The sequence below is a fragment of the Setaria viridis genome, chromosome 5 (genome assembly GCF_005286985.2).
Source record: "Setaria viridis chromosome 5, Setaria_viridis_v4.0, whole genome shotgun sequence".
Classification (NCBI taxonomy): domain Eukaryota; kingdom Viridiplantae; phylum Streptophyta; class Magnoliopsida; order Poales; family Poaceae; genus Setaria; species Setaria viridis.
The window spans coordinates 22,781,848-22,787,847 of NC_048267.2; positions in this window are offsets into that span (position 1 = coordinate 22,781,848).

The window sequence follows — 6,000 nt, forward strand, 5'->3', positions numbered from 1 at the left end:
TACACACTACTAAGATGTATCCACAAGATATAAGCTAATCACCATGATTACATCTATTCCTACTAAGAACATATGCTAGCTAGACATATGAGAATAAGCAATGCATCATAGTAGATCAAAGCAAAAGATTAGATTGATATCACTATCATGTGCACATAGGCCCTGATGAATACAATGCTTGGCTCCTAAACTCCACCATGGCTTCGCCGCACAGGGACGATCACGGTGGCTAGGGTTTGGCCTAAGCCATCTCCTAGACAACTTCGAAGACTTGCGGCGGCCCAAAGCTCCCTCTAGTGAATGCCCTTAGTTTCATCGAGTTTTGGTAGATAGATTCTATGTACTGATGAAAATTGGGCATATTTATAATCCAAAGGTGCCGTGGGTGAAGGGCACGTCGATCGGGGCTAGAAACGGGCCAGGCCGATGGGACTAGGCAATTTTGCCACGTTCCCGACCTCAAACACCAAAACTTTGTATATGGAAGTTGTATATATTTTCGAGCCATGCAATTTAGACACCAAATTAGTCCCAATCGGAGTCCGTACAAGGAAGGTATGCTTCATGCAAGATCTGCTGCTTCTGCGGGTCTTCTGACCTTCCAATCTTGTGTTTCCCTTAGCTTGACCAGGAGATTGACTTGCCAAATCACCACATACTTTGCCTCTAAGTCATTTGGAATGATGTTTCATCGAATGATGATGTATTTGGATGGTGAATTGGTCCAGGACGATCAACCTATGGGTCCTAGGCCGATTGGCCTACCCTCTTTTGGTTTCTGCTAGTCCTCATCTTTCTCATGTAGACTTGTTGTGAAAGTCCAGGTCCAAATCCAACGTGTAGAAAAACTCTTCATTTATGTTGTATTTCCTATAGTTTTGCAATATGGTCCAAAACAAAACACATACGAATGTGAGATTATTTCAGGTGCCAAGTGGCGGGTTAGTATAAGAATATGCATGAAAATACTATTCAAATGGCACTAAAAATGTGTAACTAACGAGTGTCAACAAGAGACCTTTCAATCCATATGATGGAACCAAACATAGATCCTCGGTCTGGAACTTAAGTGTGTTCTTCGCACCTAGATCATTAACATGGCAGGTGGGAGAGGTGGCTAGGCCAGCCAGCCCCACCCTGGCTGCCGCCTTTCCTGCCATGTTTACCTGCATGCCCAACTTCACCAAAAACTCATGGAACTTTATTAGTTAAATCAAACTATGCATGGAACATAATGTGAAATTCTAATTTATTACCGGGAAGTTGATAGTCAAAGCGGGATTTGGTGGCTCTCAACACACCACCAAGCTTAGATCTTTGCTCATCCTCGAGCAAAGTTGAGACTTAGGGTTGGTGGATTAGGAGTTGCATCAATGCCCATACCTTGCTAATACCTCATGTACAACCAACCTCTAATCCATGGGTATCTTCAATAAGTTGTCACTTTATGATTTCTTATATGTCGAACTCGTACCTATGGGGCATGTTTGCCTTTATCTTCATATTTGTCTTTCTGTTAACGTTCACTTCTCAGAGTTTTTCAAAAGTTTTCAAGAGAAATTCATAAGTTTCTAGTGGTACTCTCGAGTCACTCAATGTGTATATCCCTCACCATGGTCTTGAGTGTTGACCATCCTTTTTCCTACTTCTAAGGTTGGTATGTGGAATTCATGGGTAGGATAAGTAAGGCATACCTGAGTCACTTATGTTACTATTGACAGTCCTTAATTACCAAATCTGACCAGCAAATCCTTCATAAAAGATGAGGAACAAACATAGGGGTAGGGCTTATTACTAACTATTTCCACAAGTGTCGGTGAATATTTGTATGTAGATGATTAATTATTAGAATTAAAGGAAAACACACTTAATTATGGAAGAAGCACACTCCCAACCTTTTAGAAGGAAGCACACAGATCCATGGGCCCACTTCTAGGGTACAAACTGATGCCAACCATTGCCTACATGCACCAGTGCCTATGGGACAACGTCTCAGCCAAAAGGGGAGGCCAAAAGGTGGTGGACAAGGGTTGGCCGAACCACCCGTGCCGCCTTTCGCAACTACCTTCCATGTGTTGCCTCCCTACGCCTTTCCAATAACGGTTGTGACCCCTTTCCACGCAGTTGCCACCTTAGAACCGCCCTAAAGACCCTATAAAAAAAGGGGGTAGGCTCCACCTACAACACACACACAAGATTCAAGAGTTAAAGCCACCACTCCATGGCTAAGCGCTGCCTACTAGTGCTTATAAATAGGGAGAGAGTGAGGGGTAGTCTGGAGAAGTGCCAGTTCTATTAGCATTCTTCTCCAAGCTTTTACCTCGATGGATGCTTGCCTTCTTCTAAGTAAGTGTTTGTAATCTCTTATGGTGGTGAATTCCTTGGTAAAGTAAGTTTTGTTTTCTATTTGCTTACGGGATCATTGTTTTCTTTCATTAAGTGGATGCTTTAGTCTAAGACTCCTGATAAAGACGGATGTCCTTGGTCGAGATTAGAGTAGTAATGGATAGTGTAGACGTGGTGTCTAGGCTAGAGGTTAACCTTGTTTGCCATGCCCCACGGGTTGAAGAGGTAGACAATAGCAGTGACAGCCCTATCTTCCCTTTTGTAATCCTCCATGTTTGAGTTCGTCGTACAGATGTAGGCCGGAGTCAGCTGGCAGACCAGGAGTAAGCCGGTGCCCTAAGAAAGCAGTTAGCAGCAGAACTATCTTATCCTAGGACCTCTTTCTATAGGAATCCTCTCTACCCTCTCCAACATTATTCTAGTTGTCCTTGGATGAGTTAGTCTAGAAGATTAGTATACACACATTCCCTGTGGATTCGATAACCTTGGAACACTCACGCGTGAAAGCTCTGTATGCTTGCTGATTTATCTGTAATCGTTAAAAATACCAACAGTTACTGAGCCGAAGAGTGGTTCATAGAAGGAGTGTGCTTGATCAAATCCCGATCTTATGGAATATGCAATGTTCAGGGAAGAGGGAGAAAATGAACTCATGCGCTGGAAATGTGGTCTTTACTTTGGACTCCTTGTTTGATATTTTTGGAGGAAGTATGGGTCATCTCCTATTTAGTATGCGTCATCTCCTATTTTTTTTTCTTTCTTCTTTTTTTCTAGTGACCATATTTTATCTTTAGCAACCACATATCCCATCATTAATAACCATTTTTCTAGTAGTGATTAACTTAGTTGGTGCCTTGTTTATAATATATTTTAATGACCATATTTGTACTTTTAAGGGCCACATATCCCATCAATAGTAACCATTTTTCTAGTAGTGATTAACTTGGTACCACCGGGTAATCAAAGTACTTCTAATATTTTTAACCAAATAAATATGAAATTCTCATAGAAAAGCATGTAAACAAACATAAAAAATGTGTTATTGCTCACATACTTTTATTGGAACATGTTCAATAGTTAAGGAGAAGAGAAAACAGAGTCACTGTGGACAACAGGACTTTTTGCATTCGTCAATTGTTGGATAGCAGCCATCTTCAGGACCATCTGTTAAGACTTATTTATTTTATCAGCACAACAGAAGCATGTCCCATTTTTGCAGGTTAACACCAGACATTGGCATATCAGGATCTTGTTGCTATCCATTGGATCATCAATTGTTTGACCTGAAATCAAATATGTGCAGTTAGTTGATTGTTTAGTGAAGGTTCCGTGGAAATAAAACAAACAGCATCATATTAGTGTAAAATAATGCAAAGTTTTCAAGAACTCATTGTCTCCTTTAGCTAGGATTGAAACATCCCATTGGTTTTGTGAAAATTAAGATGATTGTTTTTGTTCACTTACAGTGTGAAAGAATCCTGAAACATCCTAGAATGAGCATCAGAAGCAGGACCTCCTTGGTTCTCTCCATTGTATGCTTCTCAAAACTGGTAGTTATTTTACTACTGTCTCATACCACTTACTTGCTCCTTGGTTTATATATAGGAAGGCAAATTAAGTTTTCTTAGTAGGAAGTGATGAAGACCAGGCTGGCGGCTTATCTTTGAAATTAATTACTTCTATGTTTATGTGTAAGCAATCCAATTAACATTAACATGTATTTGGATAAAATGGAATGGTAGTTTATATATAGAAAGGAAATTGACCTTCCTTAGTAGGAATTGATGACAGCCAAGTTGGCGGCTTATCTTTAAAATTATACTTTTAGGCTCACATTACTAGGGAACTCACCTTTAGTACTGGTTGGGAAATCGCTTATAATACTGGACCCCTAACCGGTACTCCCAAACCAACAGTAAAACCCTCGATCTTTAGTACTAAGTCAGGGGACTAATACTAAAAGTTCCCTTTAAGGTTGCCATGCAGCGATGTGCAGGGGACCCTTTTAGTACCGTTTAGTGTTACTAATCGATACTAAACTAGATTTGCCCATTTCTTTTCCCTTTTAGTTCTTTATTGTATTTTACGCTACACTGTTATATGTACCTTTTTGCATATCCCGTACACTATTTTTGTTTCTCCATACACAAGCTGAATTTTAATTTGAGACTTTGCAGGGTGGCAGTGGACATTATAATCTATATTAAAAAAATTACAAGCTGAATTTTAATTTGAGACTTTGCAGGGTGGCAGTGGACATTATAATCTATATTAAAAAAATTATGAATTTTTTATCATTAGTTTTATATAATTTTGTATCTCAAGGATAGATTTTATTATTAAATATCCTACCCTATCAAAATAATGATAAAAAATTTATGATACATTTTGTTAACATGCCTTATGATGTCTGCTATCATCTTGCAAAATTTGAACATAAAACTCACCTTGTGCATGGAGAAACAAAAAAGAAAAATTGTGTTAAGGTATAAATTGAACCAAATGGCATAGTTTAGGGGTAAACTGAACCAAGAAATAGTTTAGGGGGTTATTTAGACTTTAGTTATACTTGAGGGAGTAATTTGGATTTTTTTCCCCTAAGCATTTTAGTTGAATCATACATTTGACAGTGTAAATGTGTTGTCAGGTGAGAAATCATAGTCTCAATCATCTAAGGTCTGAGTGATTGAGAACGGCATAAGGATAAGCATTGTTGTTGAAATTCCTGTGAAAGGTATTTGCGAACTCTAATGTCCTCATGCTTGTAAAGTATTCTCTGAATTGGTGATGATTTGCGAACTAAGCGTAGCTCAGCTGGTAAGGTTCCTTGTGGTGGAACCTGCCCACCAGGATTCGAGTCCTCGACTCGGCACTGGTGCTCGCATTTTCCTGAATTTATTTCAGGATTTAACCGATACTATTCTTTCAGTGGTAGGCGACGTGCCCGTCGATAGCGAGACGCCAGTGGTGACTTTGTCAATCTTGAGGATTTGCCGGCTCAGTCGTTCGGAGGTGGTCATACGGGTAGGGTTGCGTGCGTGTGTTCGTAGGGTTGAGCATGCGTGCGTGTATGTGAGCATTTGCGTCTGTACCGTGTGATTCGTAAAAAAAAATGTTGATGATTTCTTACTGGTTCTATTGTTGGTGTAATGCAACTATTCTGGTTTCTTACTTGGTGTGAATTGGTGATGATTTAAGACCTTGAATAGCATGTAAGCATGATAACTGCAGATGCAACATGTGTTTCTAGACTTCACATGTTGCATATTATAATATGGTAAGTCTTATCTAAAGTTCTAAATACCGATAGAGCTTTGTGTCTAAATTGCAAGTTTCCTAGGCAATGGCACCTACGTTTTACTGAGTTCATTGCTGAATTTTAAACATGAAAGTCAAATATCACTGGGTCGACCATTGCATAGGTTAGGAGGTGAAAGATTTGAGGAACTTATTCCAATGTGATATGGAAACTAACTTGTCTTGCTAGAATTCAACACCATCAACTGAACTAACTATATAGCTTATCTGTAACACTGCTTGTCTTTGGTAGCTTAAACCTAGATATCTCCAAATCCTAATATGCGACTATGGAGTTCGCAGAAAGTTAAATTAAACTTACTCAGCTTTATCATTTTTAATGTGGTCTTATATCTA